We start from the raw sequence: 15,899 nt of genomic DNA, 5'->3' as shown, positions 1-15,899 counted from the left end.
CTCACCTTGACTCCTGGCCAGGACCCCACTTTATTTTCACATTCAGCCTCCTGCCTGAAAAAATGTTGATAATGTTCAACTTATAAATGTGGCCCAACACAAAACTATAAATGTAATTAAGTAAAGCACAAAGAAAGACAGGTGTAGTGGCGCACACCTTTAATTCCCAGCACTAGGAGGCAGAGGCAGTAGGATATCTGTGGATTTGAGGCCAGCCTGGTCTACTGGGATGATCTCAAATTCATAGAGATCCACCTATCTCAGCCTCTTGGGTGCTACTTGGGGCAGAGCCAGGGTGGGGGTGGGGGTGGGGAGCCTGCAGGAGAAACAGCCAAATAGCTCTAGAACTCATGGAATTCAGCCCACTGATTAGCAAGTGTGCTACCCACCAGACTACATGTAATTTAAAAGAGAACAAAACCAAAACGCAAGAAGTCAAAGTTAATAATAGAGTCAAAAAGGCACAGACAAGACTTTAAGACAAAACCTAAGACAGCACAGAGCAAAATAGCACACACCTAAAATGCTAGTTATCCTAGCACTTGGAGGTGGGGCTTAGGCAGGAGGATCAGGAGTTCAAGTTCACCCTCAGCTCCATAGGGAGTTCTAGGTCAGCTTGGGCTGCATGCAGCTCTTTCTCAGAAAGGAACTAGGGGACTGGTGAGATGAGTAAGGCACCTGATGTCGAGCCTGACAATCTGAGCTTCATGCACTGAACCCACATGGGAGAGCCAGACTCAGCAAGGTGTCCTGATTTAACTGTGCCTCACCACAGAAATAAATACCAGAAGTACACATTAGATGCAAAAATATGAAATAGGAAAATTATTTTACTGATAACATACAATCTGTAAAAAAGATCAAGTAGTACAGGACCTCTTTGTCACCAAACACCACCACACCAGAGCACATCAAAAAATCATCAGTTAGGAAAACAAGAAGACAAGCCACAGACCAGTAGAAATACCCACAAAAAATATTCCTGATATAAAAGACTATTACATGAAATATATACAAAGAACTCATTACCAGCAACAGGAAAATTAACAACTCTATTAAGAATGGACAGAATAGCTGGGCGTGGAGGCGACACCTTTAATCCCAGCACTCGGGAGGCAGAGGCAGGAAGAGGCAGGCAGATCACTGTGAGTCAAAGCCAGCCTGGTCGACAAAGCAAGTCCAGGACAGCCAAGGCTACACAGAGAAACCCTGTCTCGAAAAACCAAAAACCAAACCAAACAAGCCAGACATGGTGGTGCACTTAATCCCAGCACTCAGGAAGCAGAAGCAGGTGGATCTCTGTGAGTTCAAGGTCAACTTGGTCTACAAAAACTGTTACACAGAGAAACTGTCTCCTAAAACCAAACCCCACCCTACGACACCTCCCCCCCAAACTGGCAAGGATGTGGAGAAATTGAAGACCCCCGTGCACTGCTTGTAAAAATGTAAAACAATACAGCCACTGTGGAAAACAATTTAAAAAGAAAAAGTAGTTGCCATATAAGCCAGTAATTTCAGTTCTTGAAGTGGCAGCTGTACATCTATATTGATATGTATATTGCACCACTCAAGTGTTCTTTGGCTCTTTTAGTTAAGCAAAATATGTTCCATACACAGAATGAGTATTTAACCTTAAGAAAAGGAAGGGTACAACATGGATAAACACTGAGCATATTAGGCTAGATAAAATAAAGCAAAGGTAAAATTCTACTTACACAGTGGTCAAAATCATGGAGACTGAAGCACAGCAAGGAATGACCAGGCTGTCTTACAACAGGAAAAGAGCTAGAGAGTGGCATGACAGTGGTGAAGTAACTCTGACGCTACGGCACTGTAAACCTAAAAATGCGTAAAATGTTATGCATTCTTAGGAATATTTTATACTGCAATGGAAAAACTGAAAACAAGATCTGGGGCCGAGAAGATACCTCAGTGTGTAAAAGCACTGGTCATGCAGGCCTGATGACCAGAGCTTGATTTCCAGAACTAGGAAGGCAGATGCTGTGTGTGGCGTGCATCTGTAGCCCAGCACTGCTACAGTGGGCTGCGAAGCAGAGCCACGAGGATTGTGTGGAGTCTTCCTGGCATGGAACACACAGCAGAAACAAACAAAAGATGACTCAGTAGCTAAGAGGGCTTCTTCATTTCTCAGAGGGCGCAAGTTCAGTTCTCTGCCACGGGCTCAAGGGAAGAGAAATGAACTGAGAGAGGAGAAAAAAAATTTTTTTTTAAATTTTTGAGACAGGGTCACTTTATGTAGCCCTGGCTATACTAGAACTCACTGTGTAAACCAGGTCCCCCTTTGCCTCCAGACTGCTAGCATTAAAGACCTACACTACCACACCCAGCCAGCACAAAGAATTTTGACTGTGTATGAAATGATTGTGTTTCAACACATTATACATTTGCCAAAACCCATACAGTGTATAACATGAGTGAACTGATGTAAATGGACTCTGAGTAGTAATAACAAGTCGATGTTGGTTTGTTCATACATCTATCAAAGATCTACTACACTAGCAGTTATTGAGGGGGGAACTTTTGAGAACTCTACACTTTCTGCTGTATTTGCTGTACCCCTAAAATTGTTATAAAGTCTACTAAAATAAATTAAAAAATAATTAGAAATATAAGAAATTGACATTTACTCAATGAACACATGCTTATTTCAATCTACTGGGTCATAGGAATAAAGAAAAAAAAGCATTAAAACATGAGTCTATGGGAACCACTTTCATTCAAACACACACAAATACAGGCAGACAGACATATAAATAATAACTACTATAAATATATACCTATTACTACAAGTATAAAATAAAATATAGAATTTTTTTTTTTGCAAAAGTGTAACTGGCAAGATTTTAACACAGAGGCAAAAAGAATACTCATTTAATAAAGAAATATAGGTAAGAAAATTTACATTGGTGAAGTCTTTCTAGAGGTCAGTTAGCCAAGTATAAAAATGTAGAACAAGGTAGGGAAGGTGGCTCACAGGTAAAGACAACCAAACTAACAACTTGAGTTCAATCCCCAGGACCTTAACAAACAATAAAACACAAGCCACTTGAAATGAAGTCAATGGTGGCAACGTAGGTCTGGAACACCAGCACCAAAGGGAGGCTGATGAGCTGACCATCTAAGAGCATCTTTCCCTTTTACTTCATGGCCACAAAACAGAAAAGATGAAGCAACACCTTAAAATACACATTTAAAAATCCTCTTGGTTGGGCCAGGCAGTGGTGGCACTGCCTTTAATCCCAGCAGAGGCAGCCAGCCAGGTCTCTGAATCTGAGGCCAATATGGCCCACAGAGTGAGTCCAGGACAGCCGGGGCTACACAGAGAAACCCTGTCTCCAAAAATAAAAAATTTTTAAATCTTGTTGGTAGGAAAGATGAGTTCAGTGAGTTAAAGGTGCCTGCTGCCAAGCCTGATGACCTGAGTTCAATGCAGCCCACAGAGAAGGAGAGAACACAGGAAAGAAGGGAGTCCCACAAGTTGCCCTCTGGCCTTTACAAGTCCCTCCCCACAATGTACACAAAATTAAATAAACATTTAATCCTCTTAGAAGAAGCATGTTCACATGCATAAATGCGTAACAGATGCATGACAGGAAAGCTCATTAAGGCTCTCCAGGGTCAGAATTAGAAAACCATGAACGACCACAGAAAATAAGGGTACCATATAACTGGGTAACTCATAACCAGTCTGGCCTCACAGAGATCTGCCTGTCTCTGCCTTGCGAGTGCTGGATCAAAGGCATAAGCCACCACATCCGCCCAATATAATTTCATGTCAGAAGTGGGGTTGGAATGCATGCTTCCAGGGAAGCTGAGCTGGGGTCTGGTCCTTAGACCAGTTGGCCATCCTGACACATACTCATAACTGTTAAAAAGATGAGGTATCACCGTATGTATTCATATGGAAATCAATACACAAGGGTTCTTCCCAATTTTAAAATCTAAGGTAAACAGGTCATGGTAGCTCACCCTGTAATTCTAGTGCTTGGATGGCTCAGAAAAGGGGATCACCATGAGTTCAAGGCTAGTCAGGCTAAATAGAGAGACCCTGCCTCAGAAGCACCAAAGTAAAAAATATAAATAAATAAATAAATAAATAAATAAATAAGCTAAAAAATACTACACACCCTACACGGACACTTCTAACTTCTTATTAAATAAACTAACAATGGGAACTGGAGAGATGACTCAACAGTTAAAAGCACCAAGTGCTCTTCCAGAGGACAAGTGTTGAATTCCTAGCACCCATATGGCAGCTCACAGCTGTCTGTAACTCCAGCCCCCAGAGCATCTGCTGCCCTCTTCTGGCCTGAGGGCACCAAGCACATAGAGTACACACAGATGGACAAGTAGGCAAAACACTCAGACACATAAAATGACATTAAGAAGATTTAAAAATGGTTAACAGCTAAGGGTGGATACATCTAAGGAATGGAACTTGGATGTGTGAGGAAACAGTAATTTTCATCTTTTACTCTAAATAATCATGGTACTTGAGTCTTGAGTATGTACTACTTTCAGAATCTATTTTTAAAATACGAAAATCTATTCTACTTTGTTATGGAAGTTACTGAAACAGTGAGGCTAAGGTAATTTTTGTACTGCTTAACAGTGCTCACTGCTCTTCATATCCTCTGTGAGAAACATGCATACTTTTACACTTAGGTTCGTTTTGCTTTGCTTTGCTTTTTAGTAAATCTAGCCAGGCGGTGGTGGCGCGTGCCTTTAACCCCTGGTTGTATGATTCCAACTTCCCCTACAAAGTCATTTTTGAGGCAGGGTTTAGGTAGCCAAGGTTGAACTCAAACTCAAACTCCTTTTGTTAGCCTCCTGCATGCTGAGATGTCAGGCTTATGTCATACCTGGGCCATAAACAAGTTTTAAAATCTTACCTTTCTTTCTTGGTGGGGCAGAATCTTCTGTGTTGCAGGCTAACCTGAACTCCCTATATAACTGAAGATGGGTGGTGGCATTTAGTCCCAAGTGCTGGACCACAGGTGTGAACTCTCACAGGTGTAGACTGCTATTACCACCATGCCCAGTTTAAAACTATCTTTAAGATAAACCAGTAACTAATGTCTGTTATCCACCGAAAGCACTTCACTTGCTAAGGACTTTGCATTACCTCATTTGATCTAAACAGCCCTATGAAATTGGCGTTGCAGTATTATTTTTACTATCCCCAGGGAACAGATGAGAAATAAAAAGAATACAAGAACGCAGAAGCACAATTTGCAAGTAATAGCCTCCCTCTCATTAGACAAGAATCAGTTAATTCTGTAAACAGAAGTGCTAGAGGAGGGGAAACAGCTGATCTGGTGTCAAGACTTGAACATAGTTCAATTTGAACTAAAACCAGAAAACTCAGAAATCCAAAAGAAATGTATACTGAGTATCACTACTGTAAACCGATATTGATCAAGATAATCAGAGTCCAACCATACCTACTTGTGTTATACTTGGCTACTTATACAAGCTCCTAAGTTTTGTGGAAATATAATTCAAAGTTTAATTTTAGCCAACCAGAACAAGTTTTAAGTTCCCTCACTTAAAACATGTAATTGAACTGAAATATAAACTACCCTTTATCATGTCTACTTGGACACTTGCATATCATAAAGATCAAATACACATGAGAACCCCTACTCCTTTAGCAGACCTATATCAACTAAAACCTAGCACTTCATGAATTTAAGTTCACAGTGTTAGTATCATATAACACAATGTCCAGAAGAATTGATCTGTGTCTTCTCTCTGATGGTAAACTTGGAATCATGGCCCCAAGAGAAGCAAAATACCCAAGAATTTAAAAAATAAAAAAATTAAAGTCTGCTTGCCCAACACACCGGGGCACACCTGTAATCCCAGCCTCTTGAATTCCAAAGTTTGAAACAAGCCTGGGTATCATGGAAAGAGCCAGTCTCAAAATAAGCAAACACCTGCTTTTGTAAAGCAATGAGTCATTTTGCTGGTACAGGTTTGTAACCTCAGCTGCCAGGGAGGTTGAGACAGGAAGAACACCAGTGCAAGGCTTGCCTCGCCAATGGCGAGTTCAATACCAGCCTGGGAAGCTAAGTGAGACTGTCTCAAAAAGTGAAGAGGGCGGAGGTTGTAGCTCAGCCTAGCATCACAGGAAGGTCTTTGGTTCAATCTGGACAAGGGGTTAAGAAAGAGAAATAGCAGAAACTAACCTCAAGGTACTTTTTCATTCCTTGACATTTCTACACCTAAATCCCTGGTGCCAAGACATTTCATTAGCCTAAGAACAATTCATAGCACCAAAGCCATTTCCCCACACAGCCTCATAAAAAGATAGTAACAGACTATTTAGTGAAATTAACAAAACATTTTAAAGTTAGGTCTACCTCTTTCACTAAAACCCAAAACCTACTTTAAAACGAACATCCGTCCATCCATCCACATGAGTTTCCATGATGTAAATAAATGTACAACAGTGTTCCTGGCTAATTAATTTCTAGAACGATTTAAAAGCAGAGGCTGCCAAATATGTTGGCTCACACATGTAATCCCAGAGCGTAAGGCTGAGACAGAAGAGTGTCAGGCCAACCTGAGCTGGAATAAGGCCCTGTCTTAGAAAAAAAAGGCAGAGGATGGGTGTAAAAGCACATGAAAAGGGCTTCCCCTACACACACACACACACACACACACACACACACACACACACGAGAGGGGGGAAGGAGGGGGGGTGGAACCAACTTAAGAACTGAAGATCTGGGGTAGAGACAAGCAAGAATGCTACACACCTTCTGGCAAAAATTGACATGCCCTAACCTGCTTTAAAAATTACAATCACAGCCTTCATCCCAACCTAATTTTATTCATGCTATTCTTTTGGATAACGCTACCGAAAAAAAAAATCCCCAGAGCAAATTCTTGTGTTTTATTTGAATATCCTGCCTACTATAGGAGCGGAAGAGTCAGGCGCAGCAGGGGAAAAAACGTGACGTGCACAACCTTCATCCAAAACACAGCTCGTCTTGCTCTAATTTTGGGCCTAACTGGTTTGGTTGTCTTTTTTGAAGGGTTAGAAGTAAAAAGATAGAAAATCTACAGGTCACTTGTAAAAAAAAAAAAAAAAAAAAAAAAGAACCTGGCCGCTACCGATAAGAGCTGGTTATTCATCAAAGAGGAAACAAATCTCACTCCCACTCTACCTATTCCTATTAAGATAGGGACAAGGAGAATTGCCACAATGGCAATTATTTTACACACGTCTTGGACAACTTGATCTAGAACTAATCAAAAGGTCGAATCCTCTAACTTGTTCGCGACAGCGTTCCTGTGAGTGAGGGCGCGCGTGTTTCAGACACCCAAACATGGTGAAAAGCCAACCTCAGCCCAAGTTAACCTTAAGAAGCAAATGTTCACCTCCTGGCTGAAGATCAAGCAAAAACTCTGAGAAGATCCTATCCTTAAGTTCTGTTCTTAAGCGCAGGCTCCCAGAGCCCTGGAAAACTTTCCCCTGCTGTGGAGAGTGAGGAAGAGTTTCCAGACTGAACCTAAGGGGACTCGCGACAAGATTGCTGAGCGGCGGGGCAGCAGCGAACGCAGCCAGTAAAGGAGGGAACATCCAGGAACAAACCGGAGCCGTCCGGTGCCGCGCCGGCGGGAGAGAAGGGCGAGAGCGGCCGGACTGGGGCAAGGCAGAGCGGGGTCCCCCGCAGCCCAGCAAGCTTCCTCTAGGCCGAAGCTGAGGGGAGCAGGGACGCAGACAATGAGCCACCGCCCGGAGCCGCGGGCCCGCTCGCAGGTGCCGTCGTCCCGGGCCGCTGGGCCCAGGCCGCGGAGGCGGGAGGAGGGCGGCGGCCCGGCCCGGGCGAGCGGCGTCCGCACTTACCAGAGGAAAGGTCTCCGCCCGACCCAGGGCGAGCTGCCGGGCCGACGCGGGCGAGCGCAGCGCTGGGCAGCAGAGAGGGAGGGAGGAGGGCAGGGCGGAGGGGAGCGGCGCGGGGCGCGGCCGTCTCTACCGAGGCCGTGAAGCGCGGAACCCCGCGGGCCAGGGAGGGGAGGGCAGGAGCCTTCGGCAATGGCGACGGCCCGGGCCAGAGGGGAAGCGGAACAACCGCTGCCTCTGCGCGTGGCCACAACCCAGGGGGAGGGCGGTGCCGGGGCGGGGCCAAGAGATAGCCCCGCCCCTCCCGTAGCGTCACTCCCGAGGGGCGGGCACGCACAGGACTGCTGGGAACCGTAGTCCAGTCATCTGCTGGGGAGTCTGGGGAGAGTTATAGAAAAAACTTGTACCTCATTTAATTCAGCATTCTGCATTGTCTGCAGTGACGCATCTAATCACCACTTTGCTTTTTTTTTTTTTTTAAGTTTTGTTCTTTCGAGACAGGGTTTCTCTGTGTAGCCCTGGTTGTCCTGGAACTCACCCTGTAGACCAGGTTGACTTCCAACTCTCAGAGATCTGCCTCTTTCTGCCTCTGGAGTGCTGGGATTAAAGGCGTGGGCCGCCACCACCGCCCGGCTCACTTTGTTTTTTTTTAACCTACAAAGTTAACCAGTTTATGATACTGGTTAGGTCCTCTCTCCTTACAAAGATTTTCATCTTTCTGTATTTTATCAACAAAGGAGTTAATATGTATTATCATTCTTCAACTAAGTCGATGTCTACTATCTACAAAGGACACCATTAGGCACCAGGGATTTGAGGGTGGCCACACTTTACCTATTCTTTGTAAAGCTAAACAATATGGAAAGAGAATAATCAGAGCATTGATACCTGTTAAAAAGAAAAGCTGAGGGATTACATGAACAGAGTAGGCAGCATTTAAAGTGAAAACTGAAAGAAAAAGCCAGAAGCTTACAAGCAGGAAGGAAGAGGAAGGCCTGTGTAGGTCTAGAGAGATGGCTCAGCCATTACAGGCTAGGCTCACAACCAAAAACCCAGGGAGACTTGTGTAGCTGCAGCTTGGTGTAAGGTGGGTATACTAGAAACCACTGGAGTGCAATGGATATGAGGAAGCAAACCTGTAATTCCAAGCACTTGGGTGGCTGAGGTAAAATGAGGAATCTGGGTACTAGGCTGGCCTGAAATCCAAAGACCACATCTCAAAAAACAAAACAAAACAAAAACAAAGAACACCAAACTTCACAACAGACAAGATTTAAGTCATAAAGAATCCTAAATATGACCTTTATTTCAAAAAGCCATTAAATGATTTTAAGCAGAGAAGTAACTTTACCTGGTTTCCCCTTTAAGCTTGTTAGGTTGTCAGGTGCAGTGGTACATGCCTACAACCCCAGTGTTTGCAACGCTGAGGCAGGGAAGTTTAAGACCAGCCTGGATCACCTATAAAGACTAAGAAAGAAAGAAAGAAAAAGAAAGAAAGAAAGAAAGAAAGAAAGAAAGAAAGAAAGAAAGAGAAAAAGATGGCGTTCATCTTTGATTGCTGCACTTAGGGAAGCAGAGGCAAGTGGATCCCTGTGAATTCGAGACCTGGTCTACAAGAGTCCAAGACAGCCAAGGCTAAAACAGAGATAAAAAGAAGAGGAGAAGGAGGAGGAGGAAGTGGAGGAGAAAGAGGAAGTGGAGGAGGAGGAGGAAAGGGAGGGGGTTGTCAGCTAGGTAGCTCAGCAGGTAAAGTGCTTGCCACCAACACTCACCACCTGGGTTTGACCCCCAGAAGCCACATGGTAGGAGAGAACTCTGACCTCCACACCTGCATCCTCCCCTCAAAATAAAACAGCAAAATGAGAGAAAAATGAAGTAGGGAGAATAATTCCAGGAGATTCTAGAGCATAGTAGAGGAAATAGACCAAGTGGTTTGTGCTCTCTGTTCGGAAAACAATGACTGCTATGAAGAGCAGAGAAAAAGACACAAGACAACTCAGCAAGGCTCTCACTGCGGGACACAGAAACACTTGCTGACATGTGACAGCCTTGCAGAAACATAGCTAAGTAGTCACTAGAGAAGAATGCCTCTGCCTGCCCCTCTCTCTCTCTCTCTCTCTCTCTCTCTCTCTCTCTCTCTCTCTCTCTCTGTCTGTCTCATAGTTCTCCAAACCTCAGGCTCAACCCCAAACAAGGAGAAAACCAGAGTGACTAAAGCCATGTTTGCCGAGGTTAAGATACCAACTTCCCTTGAGAGTCTCTAGGGTTTTGATAGCTGCTCAGGAGATGGCAGAATACCAAAGACAAAGTGACCAGGGGGGAGAAAAAAAAAAACCTCAAAGACAGTCCTCTACAGACACACAACCACTAAATTGACACCAGATTTCTCAGCCTGGCATGGTGACACACACCTGTGAATCTGAGGCCTGTAGGGCCTATGAGACCCTGTAGCAAACAGGCAATAAATTATACATATCTCCAAAGCAGCCGTGGATTCCAGTCGGGGATGGAATAAAAACCTCAAAGTACTGAGAGAAAATAAGTAAACTTGGAAATGCACATGTAGCTTAATCATCAAACTAAAAACAGAAAAATCACCAACTGATACCTAGAAAAAACACGCTTCACGCCAGGCACAGCGGTGCCAGCTGGAAATCCCAGCACCTGGGAGGCAGAGGGAGGGGGAGGGGGTCACTTAGTGAGTTGGAGGCCAGATAAATTACATGACTTGGACAGGGATGGGAGGGAGGGGATGAGAGGGAGGGAAGGGAGGAGAGAGGGAAAAGGAGGGGAGAAGGGGAGGGAGGAGAAAGGGGGAGGAGAGGGAAGAGGAGGAGGGGGAGGGGGAAACTAAGGTTAAAGAAACACGAGTAACTAGTACTATCCCTGCTTAGGGCAATTCTGAGATGCACACTTAGTGTATACCATTTTACTCTCTGTAGCCTATCAAATCCCACATTCACCACGTGCTAGTAACATAGGGTTGTATGCCACTTCGCATGGCCGTTGGCTACTTCACTCTAACTCCACTTTCATATAATTAGCATTGAATATGGATTATCAAAATAAGTGGCTTCCTTAGAATAACCCTGAAACTCATTATATTCCAATTTCTTAGAGCTGCAAAACTAGATAATTCTAGTTCCTAAAGCATGTAGCATTCTCCTAAATACCTAGCTAACTGATATAAATTCTTGGAAAGTGGCCGAGGCACACCTTCACACTCATCTGCTGCCCTCCCACCACCCCTAGTTGAGATGAGCTCGTTTTCTGTTTTCTGCATCCAAAAGAACCTAACACCATTCTCTAAGATAAATAATTCATAAAAGTGGAACAAACAGAGCCGGGCACGATGGCGCACACCTGTAATTCCAGCACTTGGGACGCAGAGGCAGGTGGATCGCTGTGAGTTAGAGGCCAGCCTGGTCTACAAAGAGAATCCAGGTCAGCCAAGGCTACACAGAGAAACCCTGTCTGGGGGCGGGGGGGGGGGGGGAGTGGAATACAGGAAGACAATGAACAACCCAACAGAATCCATTCTCTTGGCCTGAAACCAATGGACCACACACAAAAGTACAAAACTGAATGAAAATATAAAACATCTACAAGTGTCTACTGAAGGAAGATAATATAAAGAGGCCAAACTCAGCCATGTGCTTGTATCAAAATTAGTATCACCCACTGGTCGGGCAACAAGAGTCATGCCAAAGTTTGTGCCATGCATATGCTTTCCTTGCACTTCCCAACATCACTATACATGAATAAAACACTGGATTATATAATAAGGTAATCGTAAATATTAACTTTATAGACTGATGAAATTGGTTCAACTGAACTAGTATTTTACGCGCATGCGTACACACACAGGCAGAAAGAGGAGTACACACGCATACCCATACTTCAGCAAAGACGGAGTTTACTTTTTAAAGGGGGGATGGGTACTTAGGGAGGCTAGCGAGACGGCCCAGCAGTTAAGAGCACTGGCTGCTCTTCCAGAGGACCTGTTCGATTCCCAGCTCCCACATGGCAGCTCACAATCACCTGTAACTCCAGTTACACTACAGGACACATCATGTGATGCATATATCTATTGATGCAGGCAAAACTTTCAGACACATAAATAAAACAGAAACAGTTTTAATGCAGTTTGACTCTTCGTAGGATAATTTTTTTTTTTTAATCTGATGAGTTTTTCCTCCCCCTCTGATTTGGTTTTATTTTTACATCTTCCTTCTTTTCTCTTTCTTGTATACACACACAACTCAGAAGTCAGGTCTCTCCTACCACTTTGGGGGGATCCAGGGATCCAACTCAGGCAGAGTGCTGTGCCCGAGTGTCTCTACTAATAAGTCATCTCACCAATGCCATGCCGTGCTGCTTTTGAGCTTCAGAAGAATACAAAGAGACGTAGTGCTGAGGCATGGCCGGATCCCTGTGCAGTGGCTCTCAACCTTACTGATGCTGCAACCCTTTAATATAGTCCCTCATGTTGTGATGACCCTAGGCCATAAAATGATTTTCGTTGCTACTTCATAACTGTAATTTTGCTACGGTTACGAATCCTAATGTAAATACCTGTGGTTTTCCAACGGTCTTAGGTCTTAAGACAGACATCAGTTCCCACTCCAGCTTGCAATTCACCTGAAATCTAGGGTGACCAGCTGTGGGTGGGCTCAGCTCCCCGCTGAGAACAACGCAGCTGTCCAGGAGAACCTCACTGCAGAGGTATCTGAAGTGGCAGGAAATGCACCAAAGATGTATTACCCAATGTCACTTGCAACTTGCTACTTGTAGAGATGAAGAATTGGACTCTCTCATCAAGGCTATAGACACTTGTGGCTGTGCCACCCCACACCTCCACAAGTCTGTAACTAGGAAGGAAGGACTGCAAAAGAATGGTTTTGCCTTGATCAGTGTTATCTCAGGACACTCAATCCTGTTTCTCTCTCTTTAGGAGGGGGTGGGTAGGTAGTCCAGGCTGACCTTGAATTGACGGTATAGCCAAGGCTAGCTTTCAAAGCCTGAGCTTCCTCTACTACCAAGTGGTGAGAACACAGGTGTGAGCCATCACCCCCAGCATGCTTCCCACTCTCAAAAGCTCGTTTTTGTTAGACTTTGTTTTTTTGGGGGGCAGGGTCTTTACTAAATACAAACACACTAAACAAAAACCACTCTGGCTGTCCTGGAACTATGTGGACCAGGCTGACTTTGAATTCATAGAGTCACCTGCCTTTGCCTCCAGAGAGCACTGACATACAAGGCACGAGCCACTATGGCCAGCTCTGAAACTTCGCGATGGCTGTCCAACACTGGTGAGTCTAGTGGACTCGCCTCTGTCAATTTGTGATTCTATTTGAGCAAGATCAAAGTTTAATTAGCTTTCCAACCAACCAACCAACCGACCAAATTTCTGCATTCAATTCCCATTTAAGTATTACTCTGGCTTGAAAGAAACTATTGATTCTGAATTAATTGGTTTTGACTGAGTTTACTAATACCACTTTGTATTTTAATTGTGATCTGGAAGTTATAGTAACAAATATTTGGATATGTATAGACATTATTTCCACTCTGGTAGATAAACTCAATAAATGCCATATTCCCATATTCCCACTCAAAAATCCCATTTCAATATCACTTTTTTTTTTTTTTTTTTTTTTTTTTTGGTTTTTCAAGACAGGGTTTCTCTGTATAGCCTTGGCTGTCCTGGACTCGCTTTGTAGACCAGGCTGGCCTAGAACTCACAGTAATTCACCTACCTCTGCCTCCCGAGTACTGGGATTAAAGGTGTGTGCCACCATGCCCGGCTCAATATCACATTATTAATCCCATAGTTTATGCTTATAAAACACTTATTTTTCTTTATATTATATATTAATATCTCTATATATATCTTTTACATTTCAAATATATTTGAAATACACACACACACATATATATATTTTTTTTTTTTGAAACAGAGTCTTGCTATGTCTGATCCTCCTTTTGACTTAGATTCCATAGTACAAAACTAGTCAAGTATTACCACACATAGCTGCTGCTGCTGCTGCTGCTGCTGCTGCTTCTTCTTCTTCATAGTGTTTTGTTCTTTTTTCTTTTCTCTTTCTTTCTTTCTTTTCTTTTCTTTTCTTTCTTTTTTTCTTTTTGAAACAGGGTCTCTCTCTGTGTAGCCTTGGCTGTCCTGGGCTCCCTTTGTAAACCAGGCTGGCCTCAAACTCACAGTGATCCACCTGCCTCTGCCTCCCAAGTGCTGGGATTAAAGGTATGGGCCACCACGCCCGGCTGTGCTTTGTTCTTTTTATTTTTAACATTTATTTATTATGTATACAGTGTTCTGCCTGCATGCCAGAAGAGGGCACCAGACCTCATTATAAATGGTTATGAGCCACCATGTGGTTGCTGGGAATTGAACTCAAGACCTTTGAAAGAGCAGACAGTGCTCTTAACCTCTGAGCTATCTCTCCAACCTTGGAATTCTTTCTTATATAAAAACACAACTTAGAACTGAAGAAATGGCTCAGTGGTTAAGAGCACTGACTACACTTCCAGAAGTCCTAAGTTCAATTCCCAGCAACACAGTGTGGCTCACAACCATCTATAATGTGATCTGATGCCCTCTTCTGGCCTGCAGGTGTATATGCAGGCAGAGCACTGTATACATAATAATAAACAAAAATTTAAAAAACCTTTAGTAAAAACACGACTTCATAGGGTTGAAATGTTATAGTAATTGTAAAGATTTCTGGTGGTGCCAGACACTTTAACCCCAGCACTTGAGAGGCAGAGGCAGGAGGAATCCTGTTTTGAAAAACCAAAATAGGTATTAACAACAACAAAAGATTTCTAGTATTATTAACTTTATGGCACTGGTTTGCCTCTTCTAATATTTAAATCAGTAAGGGTGGTGGCAAATCTTATGTGTAAAATTATAAATGATTATTCTCATAAAAAACACTACAATACTTTAAGATAAGTAATTGTAAGTATGTAAAAACTTATCATCTCCCATTACTCAACATGAAACAATATCAATACACTCTGCCTCCTGCCTCTGCCTCCCAAGGGGTGGATTAAAGGCATACACCATGCTGGGCCAACGGTCTTATTCTAAAGGGAAGCATGTATGTGTGTGTACACATGCACATGTCTGCAAATGGAAAAAGTCAACTTCGGGTGGATGCTCACCAAGAGCCACCCACTTAGTGTTTTTAGTGTTTGTTTTTGAGCTAAGTCTTTCCCTGGGACCTGGGGTTCACCTGTCAGTTCAGGGTGGCTGGCTAGCCCGCCCATTGGCATCCCTGACCCATCCCCCTGGCCCCTCACCCTCTGCCCCAGGCCTGAAACTATAAGCATTCATAGTACAGTGTTTCACATGGGTGTTGGGGAAGGAGCTCAGGTCTTCATTGGTTGAACAGTCTCCCTTAGCTGTAAAGTGTGTTAAAATGTATTTCTTAAAATGACAACCTGTGACAGGGATGGTGGCATGTGTAATTAGCACACTTGAGAGCCATGGGCAGGAGGAGCAGGAGTTGGAAAATCAGTCTCATGTACATAGCCAGTTTCAGGCCATGTGGGAAGACATGAGCCCCTGCCTCAAAAAACCTAAGAGCAAGTAAACAGATGAGTTGTCCTTCTGACAAGCTCAGTGGTAAATCCTAGCACTCACTTCCACCAAACCCTTAGGTAATGTGTACATTCAAAAACAATATAACTAGGGGCCAAAGAAATGGCTCAGTGGGAAAGAGCACTGGACCAGTGTTGTAGACCAGGCTGCCCTCAAACTCACAGCAATCCATCTGCCTCTGCTTCCCTGAGTGCTGGAATTAAAGATGCCCAGCTTATATTAATAAATGTTTAACTGCCAACTTTCTAGTTATTTTTTGAAACTGTTAAGTGGCTTTAATATTTTCATGAAGTTAAGGTTTAATTACTCTATTTTATTTTATAAGTGTGGGTGTTTTGTCTGTATCTATGTCTGGGTACCATTTGTGTGCCTGGTGTCTGAGGAGGGCAGAAGAGGGCA

General features: G+C 43.6%; 1 protein-coding gene across 1 annotated transcript in view; it reads right to left on the bottom strand.

Moving 5' to 3' along the window:
- PAK2 (p21 (RAC1) activated kinase 2) overlaps nucleotides 1–8,139 on the bottom strand; it is a 62,420-nt gene extending 54,281 nt beyond the window's left edge. Inside the window, exon 1 of the mRNA XM_084802264.1 lies at nucleotides 7,880–8,139. The gene's annotated coding sequence lies outside the window, so the exon portion shown is untranslated. The remainder of the gene's footprint in view (nucleotides 1–7,879) is intronic.
- Between the last annotated feature and the right edge of the window lie 7,760 nt (nucleotides 8,140–15,899).

Source organism: Acomys minous, assembly GCF_964271855.1.
Source record: "Acomys minous genome assembly, chromosome: 11".
Classification (NCBI taxonomy): Eukaryota; Metazoa; Chordata; class Mammalia; order Rodentia; family Muridae; genus Acomys; species Acomys minous.
This window is presented reverse-complemented; position numbering and strand designations above follow the sequence as displayed.